The 15,942-nt window shown below is 45.5% G+C and overlaps 1 pseudogene; it reads left to right on the top strand.

The window, feature by feature from the left end:
- Window positions 1-279: 279 nt before the first annotated feature.
- The window catches only part of LOC120055379, an 85,136-nt pseudogene continuing 69,473 nt past the window's right edge, over window positions 280-15,942 (top strand).

Raw genomic sequence — 15,942 nt, 5'->3', positions numbered from 1 at the left:
CCAACGCATTAAAAACATTATTTTGATGAATTTAGTCATACTATTTCATCCTTCCTCAAGATAGTCACGACACAAATCTAGGGTTGCTACCCAGGCCGGCTGGTCGTTCGTTCCATCGGTTTGGTTGCCAGAGACGCGACCCAGTCATTCAGTCTTTTTGTTCTGTATCTATGGACGCGACCCAGTCGTTCATTCTAAGTGTTCTATTGCCATACTGGCTGGAAGCGTTCTTATCCCTTGTAATGATAGTCTTCGTTCTCCTCGTTTGAGGAGTAGGAAATGTCGGACCAAGATGCAGCGTGGTGAGTATTCATATTTATTTCTAATACTTTTAAGAAAGAACAAAACAATAAACAAACGAAATAAATAAACGAAGACGCTACAGTCCCGAAATAGTGAACACACGAACATGAACAACATAACAGGAACAATTTAAGCACGACAAAGACACAAGAATTAGCCGTACTGTAATTGTTCCTGTTATGTTGTTCATGTTCGTGTGTTCACTATTTCGGGACTGTAGCGTCTTCGTTTATTGTTTTGTTCTTTCTTAAAAGTATTCGAAATAAATATGAATACTCACCACGCTGCATCTTGGTCCGACATTTCCTACTCCTCAGACGAAGAGAACGAAGACTATCATTACAGAATCACCCACCAAAACCGGACCAGGCAGCGTGGTAACAGGCAGCAGCAACAGGAGCGGCAGCGATATCTGGAGAAATGGACTTGGGAGGAAATATTAGACGGCAAGGGACCATGGGAACAGCCGGGTGAATATCGTCGCCCCAAGGCAGAGCTGGAGACAGCGAAAGCCGAGAGGCGGCATTATGAGGAGCTAGCTCGGCAGCGCGGCTGGAAGCCCGAGAGGCAGCCCCAAAAATTTATTGGGGGGGGGGGGTACACGGGGAATGTGGCAAGTTCAGGTAGGAGACCTGCGCCAACTTCCCGTGCTTACCGTGGAGAGAGAGGGCGTCGTACCGGGCAGGCACCGTGTTATGCGGTGGAGCGCACAGTGTCCCCGGTGCGTGTGCATAGCCCAGTGCGGTACATTCCAGCTCCTCGTATCGGCCGGGCTAGAGTGGGCATCGAGCCAGGTGCCATGAAGCCGGCTCAGCGCATCTGGTCTCCAGTGCCTCTCCTCGGGCCGGTGTACATGGCACCAGCCTTACGCATGGTGTCCCCGGTTTGCCAGCACAGCCCAGTGTGGGCTATTCCACCTCACCGCACTGGCCTGGCTACGGGGAGCATTCAACCAGGTAAGGTTGGGCAGGCTCGGTGCTCGAGACCTCCTGTGCGCCTTCACGGTCCGGTCTATCCTGTGCCACCTCCTCGCACCAGCCCTCCGGTGCAGGCACCACGTACCAGGCCTCCTGTTCCTGCTCCCCGCACTCGCCCAGAGGTGCGTGTTCCCAGTCCGGTACCACCAGTTCCGGCACCACGCACCAGGCCTACTGTGCGCCTCCAGGGTCCAATATGCCCTGTTCCTGCTCCCCGCACTCGCCCTGAGGTGCGTGTTCCCAGCCCGGTACCACCTGTTCTGGCACCACGCACCAGGCCTACTGTGCGCCTCAGCAGGCCAGAGTTGCCCGTCTGTCCAGCGCCGCCTGAGCCGCCCGTCTATCAAGCGCCGCCTGAGCCGCCCGTCTGTCCGGCGCCGCCTGAGCCGCCCGTCTGTCCGGCGCCGCCTGAGCCGCCCGTCTGTCCGGCGCCGCCTGAGCCGCCCGTCTGTCCGGCGCCGCCTGAGCCGCCCGTCTGTCCGGAGCCGCCTGAGCCGCCCGCCAGTCCGGAGCCGCCAGAGCCGCCCGCCAGTCAGGAGCCGCCAGAGCCGCCCGCCAGTCAGGAGCCGCCAGAGCCGCCAGCCAGTCAGGAGCCGCCAGAGCCGCCCGCCAGTCAGGAGCCGCCAGAGCCGCCCGCCAGTCAGGAGCCGCCAGAGCCGCCCGCCAGTCAGGAGCCGCCAGAGCCGCCCGCCAGTCAGGAGCCGCCAGAGCCGCCCGCCAGTCAGGAGCCGCCAGAGCCGCCCGCCAGTCAGGAGCCGCCCGCCAGTCAGGAGCCGCCCGCCAGTCCGGAGCCGCCCCTCAGTCCGGAGCCGCCCCTCAGTCCGGAGCCGCCCCTCAGTCCGGAGCCGCCCCTCAGTCCGGAACCGCCCCTCAGTCCTGAGCCGCCCCTCAGTCCGGAGCTGCCCCTCAGTCCAGAGGCGCCCATCATTTCAATGGGGCCCTTTAGTAGGGTTGCCAGTCCTAGGTTGGCGGCGAGGGTCGCCGTTCCTAGGAGGTCACAGAAGCGGACTAAAACTATGGTGGAGTGGGGTCCACGTCCAGCGCCAGAGCCGCCACCGCGGACAGATGCCCACCCAGACCCTCCCCTATAGGTTCAGGTTTTGCGGCCGGAGTCCGCACCTTGGGGGGGGGGGGGGGGGGGGGTACTGTCACGTTCTGACCCTAGTTCTTTTGTATTTTCTTTGTTTTAGTGTTGGTCAGGACGTGAGTTGGGTGGGTTCTATGTTTTCTGTTTCTATGTGGGGTTTTCGTTTGGCCTGATATGGTTCTCAATCAGAGGCAGGTGTTAGTCATTGTCTCTGATTGGGAGCCATATTTAGGTAGCCTGTTTTCTGTTTGGGTTGTGGGTGTTTGTTTCCGTGTGAGTGTTTGTTGCCACACGGTACTGTTTCGGTTTCGTTCATGTTCACATTTATTGTTTTGTATTTCATAGTGTTCAGTTTAGGTTTTAAAATAAATGTTATGGACACGTACCACACTGTGCATTGGTCCTCCGATCCTTCATTGGTCCTCCGACAGCCGTTACATCCCTTGCTTGCTAGCTAGCCAACTACGGCTAACTTACATTCACGTCAAAAAGTGCAGCCAGAATAACAACAAAGTAGCTGCATTTGTATAAGCATCTTTTCTAGTGACATTTACTTAGATACATCCATAACAATGAGCTAATGAAGCGCGATTTCACCTGGCATAGAAAATGTGCTCTCTCATCAAGACACTGTTGTTAGAGTGCTAGCCAACAACACGGCTTACACAATCATTTCAAACTGAAGCTGGAAAGACTGCAAACTAGCTGTACTTTGTTTCGTTTTACCTTTTCTTCAATTTACATTTCTTTGTATGTATCCATAAAAATGATTCCAGCTGATTCATGATTTCGACTGGCTGAGAATCGCTGCCTGCCTGTCTCGTCCCGACTCCGGACACGTTCATTACTATGGGACAGCTGGAGATCAAATTTGGGTATTGAAACAATGTTCCAAATGTCGGAGAGATGTCCACTATAAAAAGTATTGAGACATTATCTCACATTTCTTTTAGACGAGGGGACTATAGCTGTTCGTCTAAAAGAAATGTGAGGAGATGTCTAGATACTTTTTATAGTGGAGATCAAGTTTATAAATTGCCTGGCTGGGTGGTGATGACGGATTAGAAAGTAAATAGGCATTTCAACGTCAAAGATTTAGCAGGTAATAACTGGAATGCGGTTTTTACCATTAATAAGCATTCAGGATTACACCCCTTGTATAAAATGCATACAAACATACTCTCTCAACTCATAGACACACACACACACGCATACAGTTATACTGCACGCAAGCAATGTTACAGTACATCACCCCGACACACCCCGCCTACACCCCCACACAAAAAACACAAATACAACCTCTTCATGACACTAATGTGTATGTTTTTCTGTTGAACCATTCCTGGTAAAAAGCTCAGGGGACCGCCTCCGGACCCACAGAAGTCAAAAAGAAGAAAAATAAATCTTTCCCTTCTAAGGAAGGCAGTGAAAGAACAGCCAAGGCAGTGAAAGAACAGTCACCTTTAGAATGATGCATGGAGAAACAAAGAACAGAGAGAAGAGGCAGCCACAAACAGAACCGGTTCGTCTTGCGAGACCCGCACTATGTTTTAATAGCGTAAAGCCATTGAACACAAAGCCCAGTCCTCGTCTTGAACCTCAGCAGACACAGTTGAAGTCGGAAGTTTACATTCACCTTAGCCAGTACAATTCCTGACATTTAATCCTAGTAAAAAAATCGCTGTCTTAGGTCAGTTAGGATCACCACTTTATTTTAAGTATTTGAAATGTCAGAATAATAGTAGAGAGAATTATTTATTTCAGCTTTTATTTCTTTCATCACATTCCCAGTGGGTCAGAAGTTTACATACACTCAATTAGTATTTGGTAGCATTGCCTTTAAATTGTTGATTTTGGGTCAAAGTTTTGGGTAGCCTTCCACAAGCTTCCCACAATAAGTTGGGTGAATTTTGGCCCATTCCTCCTGACAGAGCTGGTGTAACTGAGTCAGGTTTGTAGGCCTCCTTGCTCGCACATGTTTTTTCAGTTCTGCCCACAAATTTTCTATAGGATTGAGGTCAGTGCTTTGTGATGGTCACTCCAATACCTTGACTTGTTGTCCTTAAGCCATTTTGTCACAACTTTGGAAGTATGCTTGGGGTCATTGTCCATTTGGAAGACCCATTTGTGACCAAGCTTTAATTCCTGACTGATGTCTTGAGATGATGCATCAATATATCCACATAATTTTCCTACCTCATGATGCCATCTACTTTGTGAAGTGCACCAGTCCCTCCTGCAGCAAAGCACCCCCACAACATGATGCTGCCACCCCCGTGATTCACGGTTGGGATGGTGTTCTTCGGCTTGCAAGCTTCCCCCTTTTTCCTCCAAACATAACAATGGTCATTATGGCCAAACAGTTCTATTTTTGTTTCATCAGACCAGAGCACAATTCTCCAAAAAGTACCAACTTTGTCCCCATGTGCAGTTGCAAACCGTGGTCTGGCTTTTTTATGACGGTTTTGGAGCAGTGGCTTCTTCCTCGCTGAGCGGCCTTTCAGGTTATGTCAATATAGGACTTGTTTTACTGTGGATATAGATACTTTGTACCGGTTTCCTCCAGCATCTTCACAAGGTCCTTTGCTGCAGTTCTGGGATTGATTTGGTCCCGTGTGGCTCAGTTGGTAGAGCATGGCGCTTGCAACGCCAGGGTTGTGGGTTCAATTCCCACGGGGGGGACCAGGGTTCAATTCCCACGGGGGGACCAGGATGAATATGTATGAACTTTCCAATTTGTAAGTCGCTCTGGATAAGAGCGTCTGCTAAATGACTTAAATGTAAATTTGCACTTCTCGCACCAAAGTACGTTCATCTCTAGGAGACAGAACGCGTCTCCTTCCTGAGCGTTATGACGGCTGTGTGGTTCCACGGTGTTTATACTTGTGTACTATTGTTTGTACAGATGAACGTGGTACCTTCAGGTGTTTGGAAATTGCTCCCAAGGATGAACCAGACTTGTGGAGGTATACAATTTTTATCTGAGGTCTTGGCTGATTTCTTTGGATTTTCCCATGATGTCAAACAAAGAGGCACTGCGTTTGAAGGTACACCTTGAAATACATCCACAGGTACACCTCCAATTGACTCAAATTATGTCAATTAGCCTATCAGAAGCTTCTAAAGCCATGACATAATTTTCTGGAATTTTCCAAGCTGTTTAAAGGCACAGTCAACTTAGTGTATGTAGACTTCTGACCCACTGGAATTGTGACACAGTGTAAGTGATAAGTGAAATAATCTCTCTGTAAACAATTGTTGGAAAATTACCTGTGTCATGCACAAAGTAGATGTCCTAACCGACTTGCCAAAACTATAGTTTGTTAACAAGACATTTGTGGAGTGGTTGAAAAACAAGTTTTAATGACTCCAACCTAAGTGTATGTAAACTTCTGACTTCAACTGTATCAGCAGACCTGGAGGATGAGTAGTCATTCCTCCTCACTTCTTCTCACTGAAGACCTTTAGGATAAATCAGATGGAATTCATACACCCACACACTGACTAAGTCTGGGCTGCAGGTGAAACCTGTCACAAGACGGTAAAGTAAGCGGTGAGCAATATGGCTGCATGGGCATTGGGCACCAGTCACCTGCCATTCCCTGCCAGGCCTGAAGAGGTACATATCCTGAGATGGGAGGGTCTGTCAGCACAGAAAGACAGAGAACAAACAAAAGGAGAGAACCAGGAAGAGGGGTGTAATCCTTGTTTTAGTGCAGAAGGATAAGTCCACTTCAGGGCCGCTCCCTTCCAAGAGCTTAGAATAAAAAAGGATAATTGTAACACAAAGACAAACAGGGCCTAATGATCCACAGGGTCCCAGATCAGTCAGAGTGGTTTGTAGCTGGTTAAAACCTCAGTGGTCTATAGCTGGGTTAAAGGTCAGAGGGGTCTATAGCTGGGTTAAAGGTCAGAGTTGGCTAAAGCTGGGTTAAAGGTCAGAGGGGTCTATAGCTGGGTTAAAGGTCAGAGTTGGCTAAAGCTGGGTTAAAGGTCAGAAGGGTCTATGGCTGGGTTAAAGGTCAGAGGGGTCTATAGCTGGGTTAAAGGTCAGAGGGGTCTATGGCTGGGTTAAAGGTCAGAGGGGTCTATGGCTGGGTTAAAGGTCAGAGGGATCTATGGCTGGGTTAAAGGTCAGAGGGGTCTATGGCTGGGTTAAAGGTCAGAAGGGTCTATACAGTAGCTGGGTTAAAGGTCAGAGTGGTCTATAGCTGGGTTAAAGGTCAGAGGGGTCAATAGCTGGGTTAAAGGTCAGAGTGTTCTGGGTTCAAGTGAAACTGTTTCTGGGAGACGGTATACAGTACAAGGAATAGCGGGTGTGTGTGCCTGGGTGTGTGCGTGGGGGGGGAGTACAAGCAGCATGTTGTTAATGCACCAGAGAACGTGTCTAACAATCATCACAATGTAATCATCATTTCCTCAAGGGAAAATATCATTCATTCGCCATCCATTCCTTCACTACTACAGCCCAATGGCACAATCAAAAAACAACCAATCTGATTACTATGAATTGAACATGTTTAGCGCTGAGTGTGTAAGTATAGGGATATACTACTACTATAACCCTGACCCCTCTCGGCATTCACATCCACTCAAGTGTTAAATCATTCATAGACTGATTCCCTCCCTGCACTGCCCAAGTTCATTCTCACTGGAAACCATCAGAGATCAGAGAGCTATGTTTTTAACAGAAAATATGGTATTTGCAAGGTAGAACGTGCTACCAAGCTTTTACCGCGCATAATATACCTCTATATACAGATGCCAACTAACAAGCATTACACCTGGATATCATACCTTAACACGCTCCTACATTTCAATAACAAAAGTGGAGGTGTTATCAAACTTTAGTAATCTGTATGACTAGAGTTCTATGTTTCTAACACAGAGAGAAAATATGTATTTTGCACAGTAGAATGTGCCACCAAGCTTTTACCAAGCATTATACACAAACACTGAGTGACAAGCATTTCAACTGGGCATCATATCTTAACACACTCCTGACTTTCAATAACAAAAGTTGCTTCACTAAGCACAGGCACAATGATAACCTAAGGTCAGAGGGTGTTTTTGTAACAGACAGCTCTGCTGGTCTGTGTAAAGGTCTCCTGGGTAGAAATGCTCCACATGGACACAGAGGAGTGTTGAGTCACTCAGTCTGCAGAGGCACTTAGAGAAAACCACCTTATGCCCATCAAAATGACCTTTCTTGCTCTTCTGCCTGGCTGACTTCCTACATCAAAAAGCTATCTGATCTTCTCAAGACGCTGCCTGACATTTTAGAGAACGTCCCCCGGATTCCATGAACACTCTCCCTGCAGCGAAGTGTTGTGCGTGTGCGTGTGTGGGTGTGCGTGTGTGGGTGTGCGTGTGTGGGTGTGCGTGTGTGGGTGTGCGTGCGTGCAGCATGTTGCTAATGCACCAGAGAATGTGTCTAACAATCCCCTCGATGCATCTCCAACCCATTACGTACCATCTATAACACACACACACACACACACACACACACAGGGAGACACACACAGACACACACACGTTATGACTTTGAAACACATGTACATTAACGTTTGTCCTTCCTCATAGAAAAGGGAGGCCCTTACAATGTATTTTAGTTTTATTAAGAAATAGACAAGACCCTGACAGACTGATGCCCTCTGCTTCCTCCTCGCCTGTTTACCTTTCAAGGGAGTTACCGGGGAGCCTGCGGGCCACGTTGTTTGAGGGGGAACATTTCCAAGATAAATAAACACTTAAATGCCCAAGGTTGGAATGAGAATATCTCCCGTACATACAGACAGGAGACGACACTAAACAAGGAGACGACGACAAGGCTACAGCCGTGAAGGAGACAATATTATTGCTTCTCTTTAATCGCTCCGAACGCTCAAATCAATTTTTGGTAGAACTCACTTTCATTAAAACCCCTAAACGCTTATCTCCACAGGCAGCACAGTGAAATGTTTTCTGACGCCTGATCCAGATCGATAGTCTTCCACCGCTGTTCAATAGAAAGTTTCTTCAAGAACTCCCTCAGCTACGTCTTTTTGATTGTTAAACAGTGGTGATTTGTAACATACTAATGTGTTGCTACTCTGACATGGGGTCAAATGAGCCTTGTGCTCAGTGGTAGTGTTTGATATCACTCTGTACATGTCGTGTGTGATATTAGATCAATCTAGACTAGAGCATGATATGAATTGTATATCATGTAGTAAGCTTTGAGGTCTATGTAGGGCCTACTTTGGTACTTGTTTTAAAAGCGTAACTGTAAGGGTCCTGTGTGTAGCTGGTGTGGAGAGTCAGGCGCAGGACAGCAGATATGAGTAATCAACGTATTTTACTCAAAAAGACCAAATTTACAAAGTAACATACCGAGCCCACAAAGACGGACCGAATTACAATAAACAATGGGGAACAAAGGGGAACAAAGGGTTCAATAATAAACAAATATTTGGTTGAGTGAAGCCAGGTGTGTAAGACAAAGACAGAACAAATGGAAAATGAAAAGTGGATCGCTGGTGGCTAGAAAGCCGGTGACTTCGACCGCCGAACGCTGCCCGAACTAGGAGAGGGACCGACTTCGGCGGAAGTCGTGACAGCAACAACTGATGTATAATTAGTTTGGTGCTGGTCAGTAGACTATAGTAGGCCTGGAGGGTTGTGGTGTTGTCATACTATATTACTGTAGCACTATGTTCTTTTATTTGCATGGTAATGTTGAGTTGAGCTAGTTTTGTGTTGTGCTTCAGGCCCTGGAGCCTCTCTCTTTCTCTCTTTCTCTCTGCTGCCACACTTTTTAATCCCCTTTTGGAGTCACAAAGTCCCAGCCTTATTAGCATATATCTCCCCTCCTCTTCTGCTTTATTTTGCTGGTGACAGTTATTTTTGTAATTTTAATGACTTTGCCCCAATCTCAAATCATTTTGTTTTTGTATGGGTCAGTTTGTTTGTTTATTTTCTCTTTTTTTTCGCGGAGGGAGTGGTTAAGTATCTTCTTTGTGCTGTCTGCCAGCCAGGTAGCTTTGTGCTGTCTGCCAGCCAGGTAGCTTTGTGCTGTCTGCCAGCCAGGTAGCTTTGTGCTGTCTGCCAGCCAGGTAGCTTTGTGCTGTCTGCCAGCCAGGTAGCTTTGTGCTGTCTGCCAGCCAGGTAGCTTTGTGGGGCCTCTCTACTGTATGTAATATGGAGGAGTGTGTGTGTATGTGCACTGTGTGCCAACAGATAGGCAACCAAGGAGAGAGAGTCATTTAGCAGACGCTCCAGCTAACATTTAAAATGTCATGTGACAATGATGAATGACCTTTGTTCAGTGTGTTCTACTTCACTTTCCTCTGTGGCTTGGATTGGGTTTTGTTTTAGTTGTTGAATTAGATTTTATATTGTGTTTTTAGTTCAGAGTTGTGGGGCTGAATGTCAGAGTAGATTTCCAAGTTGCGTTTTCTCAGTGTTGTGCTATGTGGAGATTTCTGACATCACAGTTTGTTGGGTGTTGTATTTCAGGGAGTGTTGTCATGCTGGGTGATGCTGTGTGGGTTATCTGGCTCGCTTCCAGCAAGCAGCTGTAACTCCGCTCAAGATGTCCAAACACACACACATACTGTACGTACACACACACCACCACCAATCCCGCCTCTACCCCGAGGTAACTTGCTCAGCACAGTTGAAATCCTCCAACCACACACTGCGAGGGCAGGGGCCAGGGGACAATTGACAAGGGGGCTGAGGGTAGGGTGGGAAGGTCAAAGACCAACGGTAGCCCACAGTCAGCACGTATAGGAGAGCGATCATGACGGTCTTGGCAATAAGGATACTGCAGAGCCGGAGAATCCCCTTTCTGCTAATGTACAGAGCCGCTCTTCTAGAAAGCCCGGTGTTTTTCCATAAAACCATCTATAGCCGTTTAGAAGCTTACGTTGTAATCCTCCATGACGGATTGAGTCTGCTGCAGTGGCCTCTCTGAGGCTCCCCTTTGATACAAAGTTGTGAGTGTGTGTGTGTGTGTGTGTGCGTGCAGTATAACCCTTTCCCTAATATTGGGCCCAGGTCTAAGCTTGGGGATTGACCTGGAGCTGGAGACAATAAGAGACAATAAGAGGGAGCACATAAATGGGTGTAGAGCTGGACGATGTGGATAAAAATCCATATCTGAATGAATGCCATAACAATAAATAGAATGATACATTTATAATATTAATGTGTATAAGTATTTTTTTAAATGATCCTTTAACCACTACTACCAGTTTGATGGTTGTAGCAATGAATTGTCCCATTAACAATCACTCATATTAGCAACTTATTTCATTTCAAACTTCACATTTCTCTAGTGTAGGCTACTTATCGTAATGAACAATATCAGCAAAATACCAGCGATTACTGACCGTTACGGTCGGTGTCGATAAATTTGAAATTATCGTCCCAGCTCCAAAAGTGTGTCTGTGTTTGGGCATGGTGAAGAGGAGATGAGGAGAGGACAAGAGAAGAGAAGGGTCAGTCGGTTCTTGCCGTAGGTAGGTGTTGAAATGTCCACTATCTGACTGGACAAGTGTGTGTGTGTGCATTCTCTGGACTGGAGGATAGTATTAGACTGAGAGTGTGGGGAGGTCTGAAGCTATAGAGGACCTGGGTACTGTAGCTCTGTTATTATCTCCACCCAGCAGACAAGCCAGGATTACTGCACACTCATATAAATGGCTACTAATATAAGGACATTACTCTCACGGCCACTACCATTAAGACTCCTCTGAGACAGGGACATTACTCTCACGGACCACTACCATTAAGACTCCTCTGAGACAGGGACATTACTCTCACGGACCACTACCATTAAGACTCCTCTGAGACAGGGACATTACTCTCACGGACCACTACCATTAAGACTCCTCTGAGACAGGGACATTACTCTCACGGACCACTACCATTAAGACTCCTCTGAGACAGGGACATTACTCTCACGGACCACTACCATTAAGACTCCTCTGAGACAGGGACATTACTCTCACGGACCACTACCATTAAGACTCCTCTGAGACAGGGACACTTCTGAGACAGCTTTTCTTTCTTTCTTTTGATCCATCCATCCCTTTATCACTCCAATTCTGTCTCTTTCACAGACACACATTCTGTATCTGCCATTCTCTCCCTCCCTAACTCCATTCTCCCTTTTTCTCCCCCCCCCTCTGTCTCTCTATCCCTCTCAGGGTATTAGGCAATCAAAGATATCTCTCTGGCTGGCATGTGGTAGAAGTTATCAGTCCATCTCTCCCTCCCTCTATCTCTCTAATCTTCCTTAATCTTCCAGTCCAGAGTGAAGTGAGAATTCGTTTTTCACTCTCTCTCATCAATCTCTTGCACTCTCCTTTCCCTTCCTCCATCTCCCTCTTTCTCTTATTGTCCCCCTCCCTTATTTAATCTCTCCCGATTCTTTCACCTCTCTCCTCATCTTTCTTACTCATTCCAGGATTCAACCTGCTTTCTCATCTCCATTTACTTCTTCTCTCTCTCCCCCTATTCTCTCAACACCTCTCTCTCGCTCCCTATTCCTCCCCCTCTCCTTCTCTCCCATCTCCACCTCTCCTTCTCTCTATCAATCTCTCTCTCGTCTTCCATCTCTTTCTCCCTGCAGAGTTGATCAGTGTGTTAATCCAGTCGGTTAACCCTGCAGTGTGTCTTTCTCTGTCACCCATTCACATCCACTGTGTGGCCCCAGCCAGTCAGAGGGTAAAGACATGATGACTTCCATCCATTCACCATTGTGAATCACTGCACAGGAACAAAAGCACTAGGAAGGGCTAACCTGTCCTCAAAACAAACCCTCTGTTGCCAGGCTACCAGGGAGCAGTGATGAAAGAGAATGAACAGAATAATAATAGAAGTCCTAACCAGATAATGTCCACTACAGAGGGCCTTTAGACGACAGAGACACACACACAGGAAATACTGTTTTTTACAATATGCCAGGCTCTCCAACTAAAACCTGTCACTGTACTGGGCAATTGTAACACGGCACTGTTTTTTCAGACTTTGACCCCGATTTAATTGCTTTTAATAGAAAAAAAACATCAATCACAGGTTCGCTGATAATGTTTACGCTGTATGTCAAGGACAGGTGTAGTTTTGCGTCATTATCCACTGACAACGTGTCCAAGGAGGAACAGCTTGCAGGAGGTGTTGGTTTTAACACGTTAACACTTCCTACACAGCATAAATACTCTCCGAGCATGGTTTTCCCTTTTTCTGAGATTGACCGAAGTGAGGCCTCAATCCCGGTTTGTATTGTACAAAATATACCAGCTTTAGCTACAGTAAGGAATGTACAGAATGTGCTACACTTGCAGGAGGAAGAGAAAATGAAATGATAAGGAGGAGAAGGATGGATAAGTGGAGAGGAAGAGAGGGATCAACTAGGTAGTGGATGAATGATGGGTCAGGAAGTTTAATCATGATTGGATTTGCTCGGCAGATTGTTTCCAGTGGTAATAGAGTATATATTGAGCAGTAGAGGCTCCTCAGAGAAGGAAGGGGAGGACCAACCAACTCAGTGAATTTCAGAAAATAAATAAATAATGAAACATTAAAAAAGTTATATTTTTTATATATATTTACTAGTGATGCACAGATATGACATTTTGGCCGATACTGATATCCGATATTTCCTTGCCAAAAAAAACTATACCAATAACCGATATTTAGGATTTTAGCATCCTTTTAAGCGTTCTACTACAGTTAAATAGTTAACACACACACATGGACGCAGCGGTCTAAGGCACTGGCTTTCAGTGCAAGAGGCGTCACTACAGTCCCTGGTTCGAATCCAGGCTGTATCACATCCGGACGTGATTGGGAGTTCCATAGGGCGGCGCACAATTAGCCCAGCGTTGTCCAGGCCGTCATTGTAAATAAGAATTTGTTCTTAACTGACATGCCTAGTTAAATAAAGGTTACACACACCACACCATATTGGCATTTACATATGTCCCCATTTATCAGTAAAACATAATCAAAACCTATTTCTTTCACTTACTTGCTGTGCTGTTTCGTTGTTCATTTGTTCAGTTGTTTCATTCTCAAACAGGATTTGGATGGAACGCCGTTTGGGCCTTTGCGTGTCAAAAAATATATACGTGAAATAACACTATTTGAAGTGTCAAATAACAGTATTTGACGTGTCAAATTAGCTTGTTGACCAATCAGGACCTGAATACGACTGCACGTCTCATAATAATTTAACGTGTTTATTCATTTTTTACATAGTTATTACACATTGATTACACTCACTCGTATTTCATATGTCACAACGATTCATCGATACGTATGCTATTATGCTGGTCAAGTTGTCTCGCACACCTACAAGTGCTGGTCATAAAAAAAAGCTAGCTAGCTCATAGATGCAAACAATGTTCTTCCCCAAAAACATAGCAAAACGGCATAATCTGTTTCAGTAGCTATAGTTAGCTAGCTAACTATATAGCTAGGTGTCATCATCTAAAATAACCCTCATTTATAAGACAGTTCTTATTTGATTAATGGTGGTCGGACCCATCTATGTGAAGCTAGCCACAATAAGGATTAGCCACAATAGTGGACTTTGCGGTTAGCCTTCAAAATAAAAGTATGGCATAATTCTGCTATTTGTATTAATTTGCATCACTGTCAATGGCATACTTTATTTTGAAGGCAAACCGCAAATTCCACTATTGTGCCTAGCTTCTCAACACATAACCCGGTCCAGTCGAGCCTCACTAGCCAGATGAAGCTAGCTGGCTACTTTTAACATTAGCTTTGGGAAACAGGGGTAAGTAGCTGGCTAGCTATTTATTTTTATGATCTGAAGTTCAGTTTCAATAGGCGAACAACAAGTGGTAACCTAGCTAATACTTACTCACAAGGATTCCTAAATCATTGCTAAGAATAATGAAAATGACTGCAGTTTCTACTGGTCATTGTTTTCAGGCTAGTTCTATTGGTGCTAGCTAGGTACCAAGCTAAAGCTAGCTACCCCAGAAGTTGCAGTCGAACAAATTATGCTTTATTACCAACGCGGTATTGTAAGCACATCGTTCGTGGCCGATGTTTGCTTGTTTGCAGACTTTTTTGTACAGCTTTGACAGTGATACTGTATCTTTATTGACATTCAAAGACCCAAACGGTGTTCCATAGTATGTATGTTGTGAAGCTAATAGCAGTGACGATATTACTGTGTAACTCCAGTAGGGCAACATCTGAAAAATAGCGCACGTGGTAGTGTGTACCGGTGCTCGACCAGTCGGTGAAAGCCACCATCACCCACGACAGAGAATGGTTGTTTGTCAAGGGCAATGAATTCCATTATCTTGACTTTAATGGATTCGCCTTTGAGTTGTCTCGCTGGAATGCTCTTACTCTTTCAAATGACTGCTCGTCTTGTTGACTGCTCGATCCACACAGCAGACATTGTGGGCTAGGTTAGGAATGCTGTGTTGCACGTCTAGCGCAAAATTTTAAGTGGCGTCATTACATCATGTACCTACGTTTATATACAGTAGGTATGCACGGTAGCTTTGACATCGGTTTTTAACATCGGCGTTTACTAGACATCGGGCCGATACCGATGTTGCCATTTTTAGCTAATATTGGCCAATTCCGATATGTTCACCGATATATCGTGCATCCCTAATATTTACATCACGAAATACCTGAATAAAACACACATTGACTTCAATACAAAACCGAGAAGGCTCATGGTTCTCACCCCCTTCCATAGACCTACATGGTAATTATGACAACTTCCGGAGGACATCTTCCATCCAATCAAAGGATCAAAGAATGAACCTAGTACGACGCATGTGTGATTTCGAAGCTTGGTGAGTTGGTGACATTGTTGGATAAACTGAGACTGAGAGTGAATACTGATAGTTGAGCATTTTTTAAATAATTCAATTCAAATTAGTTCCTTCAAACTATGGGAGATGGAGGAGGTAGATTGCATATTGTTTTCTTGATTTTATAACTTTTTTGTGTCGAGTTAGTTAGCAAGGCAAATTTAAATAAATTACACTATCAGTAGCAGGTAGTTAGTTAGCTAACAGAGTGCAGTTTTCTCTGCCAGAATGTCTAACGCTAATGACAATGTAGTGGATTTTTTGTTGAAGAACCCCTTTCACTGCCCACATCAGATTCAAGCTTCTGGGAAAAATCCTCATCAATCATTTAATGGATGAAGATCTGTGTATTCAAACTGCGTAACATAACAAGAAGGTAAGAAGAAACAGAGTCTCAAGCAGCTTATTGACGTTACTGCATTTTTGGGCATGCAAGAGTTGACTTTTACTTAGGGGCACGATTAGAGGGACCTACAAGGAGCTTGCAGAGTTAATTGCACGTTACAATGCTTTACTTGCTGAGCATATGGATGTTTCTACTGTCTTCTCTGGGATGTCAAATTCAATTCAGAGTGATTTGATAGCTTCCATCACATCATCCATTAAAAGTGAGATGACACAGCAATTTTTTAGCACAACGCGCACTCAAGTAGGCTACGCTTTCCACTTTCCTCAGGTATTTATTTAACAATGTGATAACGCATCATCACTCCCAACAGAC

The sequence above is a fragment of the Salvelinus namaycush genome, chromosome 11 (genome assembly GCF_016432855.1).
Source record: "Salvelinus namaycush isolate Seneca chromosome 11, SaNama_1.0, whole genome shotgun sequence".
Classification (NCBI taxonomy): domain Eukaryota; kingdom Metazoa; phylum Chordata; class Actinopteri; order Salmoniformes; family Salmonidae; genus Salvelinus; species Salvelinus namaycush.
This window is presented reverse-complemented; position numbering and strand designations above follow the sequence as displayed.